We start from the raw sequence: 22,787 nt of genomic DNA on the forward strand, positions 1-22,787 counted from the left end.
CTCCCTTTTGGGAATGTGGGCTCGGCGCCGGTGCCGGTGGCTTCGGATGTTTCGGCCCCGGAGGTTGCCCTTCCGTCGAAGTCAGGATTTTGCCCTGTGACTCCGGTTGGTCCATCGGCTCCAAGACCTCGTCCTCCGGCTCCTACCTCGGCGCCGAAGCTGCCTGTGGCGCCGGACGCGGCGTCAGATGCTTCTGGAGATCGGCGCCGTTCTTCGACGTCGGCGGAGGCCATGTCGACTCCGCGTATCGAGGAGAGACTTCATTCGAGGAGGCGTGCTCTCCGTCTTTTAGAAGAGCAGGAGTACCAGCGAGTCTTAGAGGAGGGAGAGATTGAGGACTCTGGAGACGGACTACATGGTCTGGATATAGCCAGTGGGCTGGACACTTCCCCTGAGTGGGACCTTTCATCTCCAGGGGAATATACGGAGGAGGCTGCTTCCTTTCATGCTGTGGTGAGGAAGGCAGCGAGCTTTTTGGACCTGCCTTTGCCGGTGGCAGAGGCGAAGCAGAATTTGCTGACAGAGGTATTGCATCCGGCCTCTGCTGCAGCTGAGCCGCTCTTGCCATTTAATGAGGCTTTGCTGGATCCGGTGTTGGAGGTGTGGAAGAAGCCGGTGTCTTCCTCGGCCGTTCATAGGGCTGTGGCCAGGAGGTATCGAGCTGCACCATCTGACCCTGGCTTTCTCTCTAGACACCCTACGCCGGAGAGCTTGGTGGTGCAAGCCTCCTGTTCCTCAAAGTCAGCGCCTGGTTCCTTCCCGACGGTGCCTGGAGACAGAGACTCCAAGAAACTGGAGGGGCAGTCCAAGAAAATATTTTCGTCATGCAGTTTGGCGTTGAAGGCCACCAACGCAACGTGCATTCTGGGGAGGTACATCCATGCTCTGATGGATGATATTTCGTCTTCATTTACGGAGCTCTCCCAGGGTCTCTTGGATGTGGTCTCGGACGCCCAGGCTGCCGCGACCCAGATTATCCAGTCTGGGCTGGACACGACCGACTCGGTGGCCAGGGCGATGGGCACGGCTGTGGTGGCAAGAAGACAGGCCTGGCTCCGAAACTCAGGGTTTTCTGCGGATGTGCAGTCGACCCTGCTGGACCTCCCGTTTGATGGGGACAGACTGTTTGGAGCCAAGGCAGATTCGGCCTTGGAACGATTTAAGGAGAGCAGAGCCACAGCCAAATCGTTAGGACTGCAAGCTCCTTCTTCCTCTGCCTCTTCTAGATTTTTCAGGAGGTTTCGGGGATTTGGGCGTGGCTCTTCTTCCTCTTCCTTTCGGGGGAGGTTCCAGCAACCCGCCTCTTCCCTCCCCTATAGGTCATTTAGAGGGAGGGGGAGGGGTGGGGCCCGTACCAGAGGAGCCTCTCAACAGCACTCTGCCTCTTCCTCGTCCTCTGGAGGGGTGCAGCAGGGGAAGCAGCCTTAGGCTTCCACCGTTTCCCACTCACTCCTCTCCTGTAGGGGGAAGATTACAGCATTTTCTCCACAAGTGGAAGTCTATCACAACGGACACTTGGGTTCTCGGCATTGTGGGGAAAGGCTACGCCCTTCCCTTTCGGGAGTTCCCGCCCCTCCCATCTTATTGTTCAGAAGAACACCTCCTGTTGCTAGAACAGGAGGTTCAAGTCCTCCTTTCAAAGGGCGCAGTAGAGTTGGTCCCAGAGCAGGAAAAGGGTCGAGGTTGTTACTCAAGATACTTCCTGATTCCCAAAAAGGATGGTCAGTTGAGACCAATCCTGGATCTGAGGATCTTGAATTGGTTCCTCAAACAGGAAAAGTTCAAGATGCTGACCCTAGCACAGGTGCTTTTGGCGTTGAACAAGGAAGATTGGATGGTGTCTGTCGACTTGCAGGATGCTTACTTTCATATCCCGATACTCAAGTCGCACAGGAAGTATCTCCGGTTTGTGGTAGGGTCGCAGCACTATCAGTTTGCGGTCCTCCCGTTTGGTCTTACTTCAGCACCTCGAGTCTTCACAAAGGTGATGTCAGTGGTTGCGGCGGAGCTCAGAAGGAAGGGGATAGCAGTATTCCCTTACTTGGACGACTGGTTGATCAAAGCCAAGTCCCCGGAGCTTGTGTCGCATCATCTGCAGTCAACAACCCAGTTGTCGACCTGGGCTTTTCGGTGAACGTGCCCAAATCTCACCTGGAGCCCTCTCAGCGCCTCCTGTTGATAGGGGCAGTACTGGATACAACATTGAGTCGAGCCTTTCCTCCGCCTCAGCGGATTCAAGATATTCAGGAATTGGTTCCAATGTTTCGAAATGGAGCGGTAGTTCCAGTCCTCAAGGTCCTTCGTCTGCTCGGTCTGTTCGCCTCCTGCATTCTGTTGGTCACGCATGCTCGCTGGCACATGAGGGCTCTTCAGTGGTGCCTCCGAAGGCAGTGGTCTCAACACAAGGGAGATTTAGAAGGTACTGTCAAGATCTCCAGAGATGCTGCTGTGGAATTGAAGTGGTGGATTGCGGGCAACAATCTTTCACAGGGAAAGCCGTTCGCGCAGTCGCCACCAGTGGCCACGGTCATAACGGATGCTTCCACCCTAGGATGGGGAGCTCATCTGGGGGATCTGGAGATCAAAGGGCTTTGGTCTCCAGAGGAACAGGTGTTTCATATCAATCTGTTGGAGTTACGGGCTGTACGTCTGGCTCTCAAGGCCTTCCTCCCATCCCTTCGTGGTCAGTCGGTACAGGTCCTGACGGACAATACTACCACGATGTGGTACATAAACAAACAGGGAGGAGTAGGGTCGTACCTTCTCTGCAGAGAAGCTCTTCGGCTATGGTCCTGGGCAAAGGACCATCAGATTTGCTTGGTGGCAAATCATCTGGCCGGGGTCTTGAATGTACGTGCGGACAGTCTCAGTCGCCAATTCTCGGCAGACCACGAGTGGCGTCTCCATCCAGATCAGGTCTGTCTAATCTTCCAGATATGGGGGTTTCCTCGGATAGATCTGTTTGCCACTCTAGAGAACGCGCATTGCCCGTTATTCTGCAGCCTCCAGTATCCGATGCAGGGAGCTTTGGGGGACGCGTTTCAGATAACCTGGTGCGACCAGTTGCTTTACGCGTTTCCCCCCATACCCTTGATTCCTCGAGTGTTGAGGAAAATTCGCCAAGACCGGGCCCAAGTCATCTTAATAGCTCCGGATTGGCCAAGGAGGGTATGGTACTCCGACCTTCTCCAACTCTCACTGTGCCCTCCGCTCCGTCTCCCTCTCAGGGCAGACCTCCTCTCGCAGTCGCAGGGGCAGGTTCTACACCCCAACCTCCAGAGTCTGCACCTACATGCCTGGAGATTGAACGGGGCAACCTGAGTTCCTTCTCTCTCCCGCCTGATGTAGTGGATGTTATCTTAGCGGCCAGGCGACACTCCACTAAATCTATCTACGCTAATAGGCGGTCTAAATTTGTTATGTGGTGTGGAGAGAGACAGATTGATCCCTTACATGCTCATCTGTCACATGTTTTGTCTTTTGCACTGTCTCTAGCGCAGAAAGGTTGTGCAGTGGCTACCATTAAGGGTTATTTGTCGGCCTTGTCAGCCTTCATTTGTCTTCCAGACCAACCATCGTTATTTAAATCCCCTATTGTTCTCAGATTCTTGAAAGGTCTTCTGAATCAATATCCTCCAAAACCATTCGTTATGCCTCAATGGGATTTGTCCTTGGTCCTGACTTTCCTTATGGGGTCCCCTTTTGAGCCTATGCATTCTTGCCCCTTAAGGTATTTGGTTATTAAAACAATATTCCTGGTAGCTATAACATCTGCAAGGAGAGTGAGTGAGTTGCAGGCCTTATCGGTTAAACCCCCTTATATAACGTTTTATGGGGATAAGGTAGTGTTGAGGACCAAGGCTGCTTTCCTTCCGAAGGTTGTTTCACCCTTCCATTTGGCTCAGACAATCACTTTGTCCACGTTTTATCCTCCGCCTCATCCTTCAAAGGAGGAAGAAAGACTACATCGCCTGGACCCAAAAAGGGCGTTGAGCTTCTATATTGACAGAATGAAGGATATCAGGCTGGAGGATCAGCTGTTTGTCGGATACGTGGGCAAGAGGAGAGGAAAGGCAGTCCACAAGAGAACACTCTCCAGGTGGGTTGTTCTTTGCATTAAAATCTGTTACTCTTTGGCAAAGAAGGATCCGCCTGAGGGCATTAGAGCTCACTCCACCAGAGCTAAGTCGGCCTCTTCGGCCTTGGCCAGGGGTGTTCCTGTGGTCGACATCTGCAAGGCCGCAACTTGGTCGTCCCTTCACACTTTTGTGAAACATTACTGTTTGGACTCTGAGGTCAGAAGGGACGGTCATTTTGCACGGTCAGTGCTGCAGGATTTCTTGGTTTGACCATTTAGGCACCCACCGCCGGGCGTGGTACTGCTTTGGGACTCTATTCATTAGGTGAGGAATCCACAGGTAGTTGTATCCATCAGAAGAACGAGTTACTTACCTTCGGTAACGATTTTTCTGGTGGATACATTAGCTACCTGTGGATTCCTCACGGTCCCACCCGCCTCCCCGTTGCCTTTTTGGTCTCTCCAAGCAATCCTTGAGTGTGCTCCTTTTGGTCTTCAAAGTTGCAATACATTTTGCATATATGATATTTGTATATATGTGTATATTTATATATAAATCTATATATATTGTGTATATACATGATTCGTATGTATAAATATATTTATTTGTTTTAAAAAAAAAAAAAGGTTATATTAAATCTACAGCTATTTTATTGCAATGTTGTGTGATTTACAATATTAAGAGATGTTGCTTTGCTCTTTCATTACATTGGGTTATTATTCTCATGCACGTAAAAAATGTTGGTACTGTCATCGGCACGTCTGCGAGGACCTCTTATTGCCTGTATGACATCAGACGGCGTCGCGTGGGCTAGAGTGACGTCCTAGTCGACGTGCAGAGACTAGTAAGAAGATTTCCGTCGAATGCTGGCGCCATGGGAGTATTCATTAGGTGAGGAATCCACAGGTAGCTAATGTATCCACCAGAAAAATCGTTACCGAAGGTAAGTAACTCGTTCTACTGCAATTTCAGCTTACCTGCAAATTACGCACTCAACTTCATTATTTAGGATACCAGTCATAAAAGCGTTTATGGAAGGCCTAAAAAGAATTATACCACCAAGAACACCACCAGTTCCTTCATGGAACCGCAACATTGTCTTAACACGACTCATGGGTCCGCCTTTTGAGCCCATGCACTCTTGTGAAATGCAATACTTAACGTGGAAGGTTGCATTTTTGATTGCCATCACATCTCTAAGAAGGGTGAGTGAAATTCAAGCATTTACCATACAAGAACCATTTATTCAAATACACAAGAATAAAGTATTTCTACGGACAAATCCAAAATTTTTACCAAAAGTAATCTCACCGTTCCACTTGAATCAAACAGTAGAATTACCAGTGTTCTTCCCACAGCCAGATTCTGTAGCTGAAAGAGCACTACATACATTAGACATCAAAAGAGCGCTAATGTACTACATTGACAGAACAAAACTAATTCGAAAAACAAAACAACTATTTATTGCCTTTCAAAAACCTCATACAGGAAATCCAATTTCAAAACAAGGCATTGCTAGATGGATAGTTAAGTGTATTCAAACCTGCTATCTTAAAGCAAAGAGAGAGCTGCCTATTACACCAAAGGCGCACTCAACCAGAAAGAAAGGTGCTACCATGGCCTTTCTAGGAAATATTCCAATGAACGAAATATGTAAGGCAGCAACATGGTCTACGCCTCATACATTTACCAAACATTACTGTGTAGATGTGTTAACTTCACAACAAGCCACAGTAGGTCAAGCTGTACTACGAACATTGTTTCAAACAACTTCAACTCCTACAGGCTAAACCACCGCTTTTGGGGAGATAACTGCTTACTAGTCTATGCACAGCATGTGTATCTGCAGCTATCGAACGGAAAATGTCACTTACCCAGTGTACATCTGTTCGTGGCATTAGTCGCTGCAGATTCACATGAGCCCACCCGCCTCCCCGGTAGCCTGTAGCCTGTAGCCTTTTAGAAGTTGATCTTGAACATTTGTAAATTTATAAATATATTACTTTAAACTTCATTATGTACATACGTATTCACTCCATTGCATGGGCACTATTACTAGCATACACAACTCCTACCTCACCCTCTGCGGGGAAAACAATCTAAGATGGAGTCGACGCCCATGCGCAATGGAGTCGAAATGGGAGGAGTCCCTCGGTCTCGTGACTCAAAGACTTCTTCGAAGAAAAACAACTTGTAAACCTCCGAGCCCAACACCAGATGGTGGGATGTGCACAGCATGTGAATCTGCAGCGACTAATGCCACGAACAGATGTACACTGGGTAAGTGACATTTTCCATATATGCATGTTCGGTGGCATGTGTAGCTGCAGATACACATGCTGTGCATTATCCTGCCATCTAGTGTTGGGCTCGGAGTGTTACAAGTTGTTTTTCTTCGAAGAAGTCTTTTCGAGTCACGAGACAGAGTGACTCTTCCCTTCCGGATTCCATTGCGCATGGACGTCGACTCCATCTTAGATTGTTTTCTTTGCGCCATCGGGCTCGGACGTGTTCCTCTTCGCTCCGTATTTCGAATCGCGAAAGTTAGCTAAATTATCGAAAATTCGACGGTATTGTTGTCGTTTGGTACCGGGTTAGTGTTATTGTATCGGCACCGACATCAAGAGCGCTCCGGTGGCCCTTCAGGGCTTCCGTTCTTCACCGGGGCCTGGTCGGCCCGACCACACCCGTCGTCGAAGACTAATGGACCGGACCCCCTTCCGCTTCTGTCCGAAGTGTCATTCGAAGTATCCCTATACAGACCAGTACCTGGTCTGTAATCTGTGTTTATCACCAGAACACAGGAAGGATACTTGCGAGGCTTGTCGAGCGTTTCGATCAAAAAAGACCCTAAGAGATCGACGAGCAAGAAGACTGCAAATGGCGTCGACACCGAGAGCAACTCGACGTCTGAGAAGAGGAAAGCATTTCCATCCAGGGATCGGACTCGGACGAATCCGAAAGTGACTGAACCTCGACGGTGCAGCGAACAGTGAGTAAACCTGCCCTGTCCAAAACTCACACAAAGATCTTTAAGGCCAAGGGGACGCCACTGCCAACAGGCCATGGCTTAACCCATCGAAAAGAAGGTGACCAAACATGGGCACCGAAAAAGGCCAGGGATTTGCCGAAGATGTCTGACTCCGGTCAAGATTTCGGCACCGAACGCTCTCGACACCAAGAGTTCGACTCACCCAAAGTGAGAAAAATATCATCGGAACCGAAAAAGACTATATCTAAAACCTCTGTACCGAAAAAAGCGGCTTTGGAGCCGAAAAGAAGCTCTTACACAGAAGAGCAAGGACTTTCCAGCCAAACAAAGGAAAGACCTAGATTTGAGCAGGAATTAAGTATGGATGAACCGGACCATACACAAAGGAGGTTGCATATCCAGAAAGAGACTGGAAAAATACAAACTCTACCTCCAATCAAGTCTAAAAGGAAACTTGCATTTCAGGAGACAGAAATGCAGCCTAAGGCAAAGGTGGTTGGAGACAAATCCCCACCACCAAGGTTTTCACCACAACCGTCCCTACTGCACTCACCACAAATGTCTCCAGTGGGAACACCTCCAATGCAGTCACCCACACATACAGGGATGACACAGGATGATGCTGATGCATGGGACTTCTATGATGCACCAGTATCGGATAACAGTCTGGATTGTTATCCAACAAAGCCGTCCCCTCCAGAGGACAGTACTGCATATACACAGGTACTATCCAGGGCAGCTACGTTCCAAAACGTAGCAATGCATTCAGATCCAATAGAGGATGATTTCCTGTTTAACACCTTAGCATCCACCCACGCTTCCTATCAGTCTGCCAATGCTCCCGGGTATTTTCAAACATGCAAAACAAGTTTTCCAGGAGCCAGTTAAAGGAAGGGCCATCACGCCTAGGGTTGAGAAGAAGTACAAACCTCCCCCAACGGATCCTGTGTTCATAACACAACAACTTACACCAGACTCAGTGGTTGTAGGAGCAGCAAGAAAGAGAGCAGACGCAGTCAAGAGACGCTCCACCGCCTGACAAAGAGAGCAGAAAGTTTGACGCAGGGGGCAAACAAGCAGCCAATCAATGGCGGATTGCTAATTCGCAAGCCCTACTTGCTCGCTACGACAGGGCACACTGGGACGAGGTGCAACACATCATACAGCGCTTGCCCAAAGAACACCAGAAACATGCCCAACAGGTTGTGGAAGAAGGACAGGCCATATCCAACAACCAGATAAGGTCCTCACTAGACACGGCAGCACGAACGGTCAACACGGCGGTAACCATTCGCAGGCATGCATGGTTAAGAAGCTCTGGATTCAAGCCAGAGATTCAACAAGCGGTGTTGAACATGCCGTTTAACCAAGAAGAATTGTTTGGGCCGGAAGTGGACACAGCAATTGAAAAGTAAAAAAAAAAAAAGACACGGACACGGCCAAAGCCATGGGTGCGCTCTACTCCCCACAAGTCAGAGGCACCTTTAGGAAACCACAATTCAAAGGAGGTTTTCGACAGCAAACATCAGAGCCTTCCACCTCTCAAACCAGACCCACCTATCAGGCACAATATCAAAGGGGAGGGTTTTGTGGTTCCTATAGAAGACAATTCCCACGAGGAAGGTGAAAGTTCCAGGCAACCAAACCAAGCCAGACCAAACAGTGACTTCAATGTCACAAAACCCCAACACTTCTCACCAGTGGGGGGGGGGAGGCTAACCGCATACTATCAAAACTGGACACACATTACCACAGACGCATGGGTCCTATCAATTATCCAACATGGTTATTGCATTGAATTCACAAATTTCCCACCTGATGTGCCACCAAGAACACACAATCTGTCCAAACAACACTTAGACCTGTTACTAATAGAAGTCCAAGCACTATTACAAAAACAAGCAATAGTGCTAGTACCCAATCATTAGAAAGGAACAGGCGTCTACTCACTAAAACGTTAAGACCTATCTTAGATCTCAGAACACTGAATCTCTTCATCAAATCAGACCACTTCCACATGGTAACACTTCAAGACGTGGTTCCCTTACTAAAAAAAGGAGGACTACATGTCAACATTGGATCTCAAGGATGCGTATTTCCACATACCCATCCATCCTTCTCACAGAAAATACTTAAGGTTTGTAATAAAAGGCGCACACTATCAATTCAAAGTGCTACCGTTCGGGATAACAACGGCCCCAAGAGTATTCACAAAATGCCTAGCAGTAGTAGCCGCTCACATAAGGAGACAGCACATGCACGTATTCCCTTATTTGGACGACTGGCTAATAAAAACCAAAACTCAACAACGTCTTCTTCACGCGCAATACGTCATAGAAACTCTACACAAACTAGGGTTCTCTATAAATTACCAGAAATCAAATCTGCAACCATCCCATATACAACAATACTTGGGAGCAACACTCAACACACAAAGAGCAAGTTCGATGGCATCTGTCGCTGTAGATACGCATGTTCTGCAATAGCTCGCCATCTGGTGTTGGGCCGGAGTGTTACAAGTTGTTTTTCTTCGAAGAAGTCTTTCGAGTCACGGGACCGAGTGACTCCTCCTTCTGTCTCCATTGCGCATGGGCGTCGACTCCATCTTCGATTGTTTTTTTTCCGCCATCGGGTTCGGACGTGTTCCTGTCGCTCCGAGTTTCGGAACGGAAAAATAGCTACATTTCGGAAGATTTTCGTCGGTATTGTTGCGTTCGGGTTCGGCGTAGTTAGATTCAACACCGCGTCGAAGGATCGAAGAGCTCCGGTGCCCTTCGGGGTAGTTTTTTCGATCCCCCGTCGGGGCCTGGTCGGCCCGACCGCGTGCTGAAGAACGCCGATGGAACGGACCCCGTTCCGTTTCTGCCCCAAATGCCACAATAAATACCCCTACACGGACCAACACTTGGTCTGCAACCTGTGCCTGTCACCTGAGCACAGCGAAGACACCTGCGAGGCCTGTCGTGCGTTCCGGTCCCGAAAAACACTCCGAGACCGTCGAGCCAGAAGACTTCAGATGGCGTCCGCACCGACAGCCCAAGGAACAAGAAGAGGAAGGTACCTTCTCGATCCAAGACTCGGACTCCGAAGGATTCGACGATATACAAACCGTGAGTAAGACGTCGAAATCCACTCAGAGGAACATTTACAAGGCCCAGGGGACGCCACTGCCACCAGGCCATGGCTCGACCCATAAATTCGGTGACCGACCGTCGGCACCGAAAAAGGCCCGAACAGTGCCGAGATCGTCCGACTCCGGTCGAGACACCGGCACACAGCCTTCTCGGGACCGAGAAAGTGCTGGAGACAAGCGTCGACACCGAGATGCCGGTGTTGACACGGCTCGACGCCGAGACAGCGGGCCCGACGAAGATCGGCGCCGAGAGGTTTCGGCACCGAAAAAGAAAAAAGTCACCTCAGAGCCGAAAAAGGACGCACACAGGGTTTCGGTACCGAAACAAGCTGCAACCGACCCAGCTTCAGGCTCTTATACAGAAGAGCACTCGCTAACCTCACAAATGCAAAAGCATAGGTTTGAGGAAGAGCTACAATCAACGGATGTGGACCATACGCAAAAGCGTATTTTCATACAACAGGGGACAGGAAAGATAAGCACCCTTCCCCCTATTAGAAGAAAGAGAAGGTTGGAGTTCCAGACTGAACAGACACCACAACCAAAAGTGGTGAAAAGAGTTACTCCACCACCCTCTCCACCGCCCGTGATTAACGTCTCACCAGCACAAACTCCATCACACTCCCCAGCTCACACCACCATGAGCCAGGGTGACCAAGATCAGGACGCATGGGACCTATACGACGCCCCAGTGTCAGATAACAGCCCGGAGGCATACCCTACCAAGCCATCTCCACCAGAGGACAGCACTGCGTACTCTCAAGTGGTGGCCAGAGCAGCACAATTTCACAACGTAAGCCTCCACTCAGAACAGGTCGAGGATGATTTTTTATTCAACACACTCTCCTCCACCCACAGCTCATACCAAAGCCTGCCTATGCTCCCTGGAATGCTCCGGCACGCAAAAGAAATCTTTAAGGAGCCGGTCAAAAGTAGGGCAATCACACCAAGGGTGGAAAAAAAGTATAAAGCGCCTCCTACGGACCCGGTTTTCATCACTACACAGCTGCCACCAGACTCTGTCGTTGTAGGAGCAGCTAGAAAAAGAGCCAACTCCCACACATCTGGAGATGCACCACCCCCAGATAAAGAAAGCCGCAAGTTTGATGCAGCTGGTAAAAGAGTCGCAGCACAAGCTGCAAACCAGTGGCGCATCGCGAACTCCCAGGCACTACTTGCGCACTATGACAGAGCCCACTGGGACGAGATGCAACATCTCATTGAACATCTGCCCAAGGACTTACAAAATAGGGCAAAACAAGTGGTTGAGGAGGGACAGACCATTTCCAACAACCAGATCCGCTCCTCCATGGACGCTGCAGATACAGCTGCACGGACAATTAATACATCTGTAACTATCAGAAGGCATGCATGGCTCCGAACGTCTGGATTTAAACCAGAGATTCAACAAGCAGTTCTCAATATGCCTTTTAATGAAAAAGAACTGTTCGGTCCAGAAGTGGACACAGCGATTGAGAAACTCAAAAAAGATACGGACACTGCCAAAGCCATGGGCGCACTCTACTCCCCGCAGAGCAGAGGGAATTACAGCACATTCCGTAAAACGCCCTTTCGAGGGGGGTTTCGGGGTCAGAGCACACAAGCCAGCACCTCACAAGCAACACCGTCCAGTTACCAGGGACAGTATAGAGGAGGTTTTCGGGGACAATATAGAGGAGGGCAATTCCCTAGAAATAGAGGGAGATTTCAGAGCCCCAAAACCCCTACTACTAAACAGTGACTCACATGTCACTCACCCCCTCCACACAACACCAGTGGGGGGAAGAATAAGTCATTATTACAAAGCATGGGAGGAAATCACTACAGACACTTGGGTTCTAGCAATTATCCAACATGGTTATTGCATAGAATTTCTACAATTCCCTCCAAACATACCACCAAAAGCACAAAATTTGACAACACACCATTCCAATCTCCTGGAGATAGAAGTGCAGGCACTATTGCAAAAGAATGCAATCGAATTAGTGCCAAACACACAAATAAACACAGGAGTTTACTCACTGTACTTTCTGATACCAAAGAAGGACAAAACGCTGAGACCAATCCTAGACCTCAGAGTAGTGAACACTTTCATCAAATCAGACCACTTTCACATGGTCACACTACAAGAAGTATTGCCATTGCTAAAACTACACGACTACATGGCAACTTTAGACCTCAAGGATGCTTATTTCCATATACCAATACACCCATCGCACAGGAAATACCTAAGGTTTGTATTCAAAGGAATACATTACCAATTCAAGGTACTGCCTTTCGGATTAACAACCGCACCAAGAGTCTTTACCAAATGCCTAGCGGTAGTCGCTGCACACATAAGAAGGCAGCAAATACATGTGTTCCCATATTTGGACGACTGGCTAATCAAGGCCCATTCGTTCATAGAGTGCTCAAATCACACAAATCAGATCATACAAACCCTCTTCAAACTCGGGTTCACCGTCAACTTCACAAAATCCAACATTCTGCCGCGCAAGGTACAACAATACCTAGGAGCCATAATAGACACATCAAAGGGAGTAGCCACTCCAAGTCCACAAAGAATTCGAAATTTCAACACCATCATACAACGCATGTATCCAACACAAAAGATACAAGCAAAGATGGTATTACAACTCCTAGGCATGATGTCTTCATGCATAGCCATTGTCCCAAACGCAAGACTGCACATGAGGCCCTTACAACAATGCCTAGCATCACAGTGGTCTCAAGCACAGGGTCACCTTCTAGATCTGGTGTTAATAGACCGCCAAACTTACCTCTCGCTTCTGTGGTGGAACAACATCAATTTAAACAAAGGGCGGCCTTTCCAAGACCCAGTGCCACAATACGTAATAACAACAGATGCTTCCATGACAGGGTGGGGAGCACACCTCGATCAACACAGCATACAAGGACAATGGAACGTACATCAAACAAAACTGCATATCAATCACCTAGAACTTCTAGTAGTTTTTCAAGCACTAAAAGCTTTCCAACCAATAATAGTTCACAAATACATTCTCGTCAAAACAGACAACATGACAACAATGTATTATTTAAACAAACAAGGGGGGACGCACTCCACGCAGTTAAGCCTGCTAGCACAAAAAATTTGGCGTTGGGCAATTCACAACCAAATTCGCCTAATAGCACAATTTATACCAGGGATCCAAAATCAACTCGCAGACAATCTCTCTCGAGATCACCAACAGGTCCACGAATGGGAAATTCACCCCCAAATTCTGAACATTTATTTCAAACTCTGGGGAACACCTCAGATAGACTTGTTTGCGACAAAGGAGAACGCAAAATGCCAAAACTTCGCATCCAGATACCCACACAAACAGTCCCAAGGCAATGCCCTATGGATGAACTGGTCCGGGATATTTGCTTACGCTTTTCCTCCTCTCCCTCTCCTTCCTTACCTGGTAAACAAACTCAGTCAAAGCAAACTCAAACTCATATTGATAGCACCAACTTGGGCAAGGCAACCCTGGTACACAACGCTGCTAGACCTATCAGTAGTACCCTGCATCAAATTGCCCAACAGGCCAGATCTGTTGACACAGCACAACCAAAAGATCAGACACCCAAATCCAGCATCGCTGAATCTAGCAATCTGGCTCCTGAAATCCTAGAATTCGGGCACTTACAACTTACCCAAGAATGTATGGAAGTCATAAAACAAGCCAGAAGGCCATCCACCAGGCACTGCTATGCAAGTAAATGGAAGAGGTTTGTTTGCTACTGTCATATTAATCAAATACAACCATTACACACAACTCCAGAACATGTAGTGGGTTACTTGCTTCACTTACAAAAATCTAATCTGGCTTTCTCTTCCATTAAAATACACCTTGCAGCAATATCTGCATACCTGCAGACTACCTATTCAACTTCCCTATATAAGATACCAGTCATTAAAGCATTCATGGAGGGCCTTAGGAGAATTATACCACCAAGAACACCACCTGTTCCTTCATGGAACCTAAATGTTGTCCTAACTAGACTTATGGGTCCACCTTTTGAACCCATGCACTCCTGCGACATACAGTTCCTAACCTGGAAGGTGGCATTTCTCATCGCCATTACTTCCCTAAGAAGAGTAAGCGAGATTCAGGCGTTTACAATACAGGAACCTTTTATACAACTACACAAAAATAAGGTCGTCCTAAGGACCAATCCTAAATTTTTGCCAAAGGTTATTTCACCGTTCCATCTAAATCAAACAGTGGAACTTCCAGTGTTCTTTCCACAGCCAGATACCGTAGCTGAAAGGGCACTACATACGTTAGATGTCAAAAGAGCATTGATGTATTACATTGACAGAACAAAGAACATCAGAAAGACTAAACAACTATTTATTGCATTTCAAAAACCTCATGCAGGAAACCCAATATCAAAACAAGGTATAGCCAGATGGATAGTTAAATGCATCCAGATCTGCTACCTTAAAGCTAAACGACAGCTGCCCATTACACCAAGGGCACACTCAACCAGGAAAAAAGGTGCTACCATGGCCTTTCTAGGAAACATCCCAATGCTAGAAATTTGTAAGGCAGCCACATGGTCTACGCCTCACACATTCACCAAGCACTACTGTGTAGACGTGTTATCCGCACAACAAGCCACAGTAGGTCAAGCCGTATTAAGAACATTATTTCAAACTACTTCCACTCCTACAGGCCGATCCACCGCTTTTGGGGAGATAACTGCTTACTAGTCTATGCAGAACATGCGTATCTACAGCGACAGATGCCATCGAACTGAAAATGTCACTTACCCAGTGTACATCTGTTCGTGGCATCGGTCGCAGTAGATTCGCATGTGCCCACCCGCCTCCCCGGGAGCCTGTAGCAGTTTGGAAGTTACCTTCAACTATTTGTATATGTATCATCTCAACCTTAAGTAGGTACATACTTAGTCACTCCATTGCATGGGCACTTTTACTACAATTCAACTCCTACCTCACCCTCTGCGGGGAAAAACAATCGAAGATGGAGTCGACGCCCATGCGCAATGGAGACAGAAGGAGGAGTCACTCGGTCCCGTGACTCGAAAGACTTCTTCGAAGAAAAACAACTTGTAACACTCCGGCCCAACACCAGATGGCGAGCTATTGCAGAACATGCGAATCTACTGCGACCGATGCCACGAACAGATGTACACTGGGTAAGTGACATTTTCATTTCCACTCACAAGTCCACAAAGGGTCCAAGCGGTCCAAAATGTAACATCAAGCATACAGTCAATCCAATACTACCCAGTAAGGTTTGTAATGAAACTTCTAGGCATGATGTCTTCATGCATAGCCATTGTCCCAAATGCAAGGTTACACATGAGGCCCTTGCAACAGTGCCTAGCAAAACAATGGACACAAACACAGGGTCATCTTCAAGATCTAGTGTTGATAGACCGCCAAACACTTCTCGCTTCAATGGTAGAACCCTATAAATTTAAACAAAGGGCGGCCATTCTAAGACCCAATGCCTCAAGCTGTTATCACAACAGATGCTTCCATGATAGGGTGGGGAGCACACCTCAACAAGCACAGCATACAGGGCCAATGGGACAATCAGCAAAAACAACTTCACATAAATCATTTGGAGCTGATAGCGGTGTTTCTAGCATTAAAAGCATTTCAACCACTGGTAGCCCACAAACACATCTTTGTCAAAACCGTCAACATGACAACAATGTATTATCTCAACAAACAAGGGGGGACACACTCGACACAACGTTGTCTCTTAGCATAAAGAATTTGGCATTGGGCAATTCAGAATCACATTCGCCTGATAGCACAATACATACCAGACATTCAGAATCAGCCGACAATCTCAGTCGAGACCACCAGCAAACTCATGAGTGGGAAATTCAACCCCAGATCCTACAGGATCACTTCCACCGCTGGGGAACACCAAACCTAGATCTATTTGCAACAAAAGAAAACGCAAAATGCCTAAACTTTACGTCCAGGTACCCACACCCTCACTCCAAGGGCAATGCACTATGGATGAGTTGGTCAGGGATATTTGCTTACGCTTTTCCCCCCTCTCCCACTCATTCCTTATCTGGTCAACAAACTAAGTCAAAACAAACTCAAACTAATACTCATTGCACCAACCTGGGCTCGCCAACCGTGGTACATAACACTGTTGGACTTATCGGTAGTACCCCACATCAAACTACCAAACATACCAGATCTGTTAACACAACACAAATAACAGATCAGACAACCAAATCCAGCATCGCTCAATCTAGCAATCTGGCTCCTGAAGTCTTAGAATTCGGACATTTAAATCTTACACAAGAGTGTATGGAGGTCATTAAACAAGCAAGAAAACCAACAACAAGGCATTGTTACGCAAACAAATGGAAAAAATTTGTTTGCTACTGCCACACTAACCAGATCCAACCACTACATGCCTCCACAAAGGACATTGTAAGCTACTTATTACACTTACAAAAGTCTAATCTAGCATTCTCTTCCATTAAAATACATCTCACTGCAATATCTGCCTATCTGCAGATTACTCATACAACATCGCTTTTTAGAATCCCAGTCATTAAAGCATTTATGGAGGGACTAAAAAGAATCATACCCCCAAGGACACCACCAGTACTTTCGTGGAACCTTAATATTGTATTAACACGACTCATGGGCCCACCATTCGAACCCATGCATTCTTGTGAAATGCAATACCTGACTTGAAAAGTAGCCTTTCTAATAGCTATCACATCACTTAGAAGAGTAAGTGAGATACAAGCATTTACTATTCAAGAACCCTTTATACAAATACATAAACATAAAGTGGTTCTCCGTACAAATCCGAAATTCTTACCAAAAGTCATATCACCATCCCACCTAAACCAAACTGTGGAACTCCCAGGCTTCTTTCCACAACCAGACTCAGTAGCCGAAAGAGCATTACATACATTAGACATAAAAAGAGCACTAATGTATTACATTGACAGAACAAAACAATTTCGTAAAACAAAACAATTGTTTGTAGCCTTCCAAAAACCTCATGCAGGTAATCCTATATCCAAACAAGGCATCGCCAGATGGATAGTTAAATGTATTCAAACTTGCTATATTAAAGCAAAAAGAGATTTACCTATTACACCAAGAGCACATTCCCCGAGGGGGAAAAAAGGCGCCACAATGGCTTTTCTTGGGAATATACCTGACGGAAATTTGTAAGGCAGCCACCTGGTCTACGCCTCATACATTTACTAAGCATTACTGTGTAGATGTGTTAGCAACCTAACAAGCCACAGTAGGACAGGCTGTATTAAGAACATTATTTCATACAACTTCAACTCCTACAGGCTAAACCACCGCTTTTTGGGGAGATTACAGCTTGTTAGTCTATGCACAGCATGTGTATCTGCAGCTACACGTGCCACCGAACGGAAAATGTCACTTACCCAGTGTACATCTGTTCGTGGCATGAGACGCTGCAGATTCACATGCGCCCTCCCACCTCCCCGGTCGCCTGTAGCCGTTCTTAGTTGAATGAAAATTGTAAATATGTAAATATTCTTCTGATACACATTAAGTACATACATAACTACTCCATTGCATGGGCACCTCTAGTATACTCACAACTCCTACCTCACCCTCTGCGAGGAAAACAATCTAAGATGGAGTTGACGCCCATGCGCAATGGAGCCGAAAGGGAGGAGTCACTCGGTCTTGTGACTCAAAGACTTCTTCGAAGAAAAACAACTTGTAACACTCCGAGCCCAACACTAGATGGCAGGATAATGCACAGCATGTGAATCTGCAGCGTCTCATGCCATGAACAGATGTACATTGGGTAAGTGACATTTTCCATATATATATGTGTGTGTATGTGTGTTCGATGGCATGTGTAGCTGCAAATACACATGCTATGCATATTGATTTCGACATCTAGTGTTTGGCTCGGAGTGTTACAAGTTTTTCTTCGAAGAAGTCTTTGAGTCACAGGATCGAGTGGTGACTCCTCTTCGGTTCCATTGCGCAATGGCATCGACTCCATTGTTTTTCTTTCCGCTGTCTGGTTTGGACGTGTTTTCTCTCGCTCCAAGTTTTCGATTCGGAAACCTTTTTTTTAAAAACTTCCTTTTCGTCGTATTGATCGCCTTATTCATCTTCCATCGAAACAGCAGTACCGTCGGAATACAACTTTGTTCGCCCTTCGGGGGGCACGCGCCCAATACTGGCCTGTTCGGGCCGACTGCCTGGAGAGCCGCCTGGATTGGACTCCATTCCGATTCTGCCCTCAGTGTAACGCTAAGTACCCATACACAGACCAGCATCTGGTTTGCTACCTCTGCCTTTCTCCAGACCATCGGGAGGAAAACCGTGAGGCCTGTCGATCTTTCTGATCGCAAAAGACTCTGGAGGACCAAAGAGCAAGAAGGCTCGAAATGGCGTTGAAGAGTGGAGAAAATTTTGACGTTACGGAAGAACAAATGCAGACAGCAGTCTCAATCCGAGACAGTCGGAGCAGGAATCCGATGAAGACAGACCTGTCACAGACGGCCAGCATGTGAGTACGTCTGCCCTTGCACCCCCACATAAGAAACAGAAGGCCTTGGGTAAGCACTGAAAAAAGACTGTTGGTGACCGACCCTCTGGTTCGGCACCAAAAAAGGCCTCTTACGACTCTGGAGTCGACAAAAACCATTAAAAGCTCCATTTCAGACTCCAGTAGACAACAACAATTTTCAGTCTCGAAAATAAGAAACTGTTTCAGAGCCGAGACCTTCCTCATCCTTTTCAATCCTGAAAAAACATCACACTTCGGAACCGAAAAGGGCAGGCTATGCAGAGGAACAAGGACTTTCCAAAAGACTGCGAGAAAGCCATAAAACCTCTGAGGAAGACTCAAAATATGCTGCACGTTCTCCACAAAAACATTGAAAGTCCGTAAGGGGAGACTGCTCTTGTAGCTTCAGAAAGCTAAAGCCTGGTGAACATCTTCGGAAGAGGCCAATGACACCTCCTCTAGATCTCACTGGAGGGCCAGGCCTCAGGAAGAAACTTCTGAGGAGAGCAGAAAATCCCTTAAAACGTACAGGCTAAGGACTTGAAGAAAAAGGAGAGGAACCATCAATTCTCCTCAGAGACAGCCTTATCTGCGCCCTCTATGCCTGTCACAAAGATAAAGATCTCCCTCATGCCTCCTCCTCCTCCTCAGACACATCGACAGCAAGTAAAATGTCTTCCTTTAAGGTTCCGTCGTCGGCACCATCCGCGCCGACCGTCACAACTATCTCATAGTCGAGACCGTTGACCTAAACGACAACAGCCTCCATCGACGCATTGATTGCGTCAAAGATTGCGGAGGCAACTATGATCACGTCAACGCTGCTGTCGATGACCCTGCTGATGGTGCCTCATCGATGTTGATGGTGATTCAGTCAGTGACAACCCTGCCAACGACAATCCCGCCAACTAAGTCTACTGTGATCCCGACCACCAGGGACTCAACATCTGGACATCAAACTCCGATAACGTCATTGACTCCACTGTCGATGAAGATCAGAATAACAAAAATCACCAAGACATCATTAAGGCTGGGGATTTCTTCATCCCATCCACCAACATATCTCTTCTAATTACAAGCCACTTTTGGATATTGTAGATTCTGATGACTTCAGTCCTTTCAGGCAAGCTGTGACAGCCCCTCTGAGGTTCACGTCAAATGCCAGGATGTAGAGGGTGACTATTATGAGGAAGGGCAAGATTATCATCCGCCTTCTGCACAAAGACATTCTGAACACTTCAGGTATTATCCTGGCCCTCCAGATAGGATAATTTCTTTATGCCTCCTTCCTTGGTCCAGGATCTTCAGGGTATGCTTTTGGACTATAGGAAGCATTTTCCACAACTGCCAGAAGAATGGGAGGCACCGCCAAGTCCTGCCTCTCTGGCTTCAACTGTCATTCTCCCACCCACCACTCCCTCAGTCCCCTATAGCACCACCACCAAGATAATCTGGTGACAGAGGGTGAGATCCCTGGGCCTCAACCCCTACCTGATGGTGGGGATGATTATTTTATACCCACACAATTTCCACCTCCACAACAACCTGTTCATTGGCCTCAAGAAGACGTCTGAGGATTTCACAACTTAATGGAATGAGTAGCATCCAGGGTTCTATCTCTCTGTATTGGTTAAGCAGTCTGACTGCTTTCTTTGATTTCAAAGAGCAAACGAGGAAGCCAGTTCGGGCAATACCCATCGTAGATTACATCTGGCAAGAGGATATCAAGGTAATGAAGAATCCTGCTGCAATGGCCGCTGCCTTACCTCGTATCGATTTAAATACTTTTTTTTTTAAACAGAGCCTCAGATGAGTCCCCTGCATGTCTGACAACACCGCCAAATCAGATTCTGTCATTTCCCAAGCGGCTCAACGCAGTTTAAAAAAAAAAAAAAAAACATGCTGATATCCATACCACCAGACAGACTAGCCCTGCCTAGACAATATCAACAAGAGGTTCTCTACCATGTCTGCCATCACTGTTAGGGCAGCCAACTCCTTGGCTGTTCTAGTCCACTATGCCCAGCAGATGTGGTCAGATATCAGTTCCGTCATTGACCTCATCCCGGAAAACAAAAGACCTGAAGACAGTAAGATGTTACAGGAAGATAAGCGCACCTCTTCCGAAATTGACTGCGACATGGACATTGCCTCCACAGGGTTCTGGGGACTGGGAAGCGCAGCTGTCTTAGGAGGCCAGGGATTTCTTAAGGCGGCTTAATTCAGCCCTGAAGTTCAGACTAAAATACTGGATATGGCATATGAATGGAACACACTGGCAAGCACAATGATGAAGCTTGTCATTAAGACAGACATGGACACAGCCAAATCCCTGAGAACCCTTCAGTACAGTAAGTTACCCTTTAGAGGGGTGCATGGTTGTGGTTTCTCCCCAAATAGAGGCACATACGAACGCATCCAGCAGTATCATTTATATCAGCCCCAGTATAGTTTGACATACCAACAACAATCATACTGCCAACCATCTACAGCGGGTTTCTCTAAACGTGGACCATGCTACCACATTAGAGCCGAGGCACAGGTCACAAGCAGTGGCCTCATCCGGGTACCAGGTACGCCATCTTCTTCTCGCCCCCTAGGTGCAAACATCTCCAAGCACGTCCATCATTTGGAGAGCATCACATCAGACAAATAGGTATTGGACTTCGTCCCCTATGGCCGATACTTGGAGTTTACAGAGAGACCACCAAGGGGATCACACACCCTTGTCTTTATTTATTCAGAAAGGAAGCCCTAATAATGCTTGCCAAGAGAGCAATAGAGAAGGTTCCAGTTGCTCAAAAGGGAAAAGGATACTACTTTTTGTTACCTCTTCTGTAAAAAATCAGGGTTACGGAGATCTATCCTAGATCTCAGGAAGCTAAGCAAGTTCCTTGACAAACAATCCTTTTTGATGACTTTACAATATCCTTCACCCACCGAACAGCGGGGACTACATGTCATCTCTAGACCTGGAACATGGGTATTTCCCTGTCCCCATTCATCCCAACCACCGCAAATACCTCAGTTTCACTGTAGCTGCTACCCATTACCAATTCAGAGACCTTCCAGTTGGCCTCAAGTTAGTGCCTTGTATATTTACCAAGTGCTTGGCGCCTAGTCTCTATTTCTCAAACTGGGTCTTACTGTGAACCGGCAAAAGTCCTCAACCCTTCCTGCTCCGAGGATGATTTTTCTAGGAGCTTATCTAGATACAATCCAGAACAAAGCCTACCTCTCTCAGGAAAGGCAGAAGAGGCTAGCAGACTTGGCTAGAATAATAGCAAGAAAAAAGTATGTTACAGTGAGACTGTTCAAGTCAATCCTGGGCGTGATCTCTTCCACAATCAACCTAGTCCTATGCGCACGCCTCAAGATGAGACCATTACAAGAAGAGCTACAGCGCCAATGGATCCAATCGCAAGGCTCCTTTGAGGACTAGATATTCATAACACCCAAAGATGATGGACATGATAACCTGGGGGTCTCACAGGCCTCACATTTCTGCCATTGGTCCCCGATTTAGTCCTCACCACGGATGCTTCAATGAATGGCTGGGGAGGCCACACTTACAGGACCTACACATCCAAGGGAAGTGGTCAGCACGTCACCAGAATATGCACATCAACAGCCTGAACTGAAAGCCTTCTTTCTCACCCTTCAATCCTTTCTCCCAAGAATAGCAGAATCCTGGGTGCTGGTTTATACGTACAACATGACCAGCATGTATTAAGTCAACAAGCAGAAAGGAACCAAATCTCTAACACTCTCACGAAGCCCAAGAGCTGTGGAGTTGCCTTAGGGCAACAAGATATCCCTGAAGTCCGAACACGTGTCAGGAGAACACATTACCCTAGAGGACGCCCTCAGCAGGGCCAAAGACAATTGCCAAGAGTGGGACCTGAACCAGCGTCAACTGAACAACATATTCTTGCGGTGGAGGAAACTAAATCTTTTACCACAGACAGCTATACACCAGTCGATACCCCCTCCCAGGGTCAATCACATCCAAGTGGTCCAGCCTACGCTGGCACACAGAA

General features: G+C 47.2%; 1 protein-coding gene across 1 annotated transcript in view; it reads left to right on the forward strand.

The window, feature by feature from the left end:
• MED13 (mediator complex subunit 13) overlaps positions 1-22,787 on the forward strand; it is an 865,231-nt gene that overhangs the window by 749,137 nt on the left and 93,307 nt on the right. The gene's annotated exons all lie outside the window — the stretch shown is intronic.

The sequence above is a fragment of the Pleurodeles waltl genome, chromosome 3_1 (genome assembly GCF_031143425.1).
Source record: "Pleurodeles waltl isolate 20211129_DDA chromosome 3_1, aPleWal1.hap1.20221129, whole genome shotgun sequence".
Taxonomy (NCBI): domain Eukaryota; kingdom Metazoa; phylum Chordata; class Amphibia; order Caudata; family Salamandridae; genus Pleurodeles; species Pleurodeles waltl.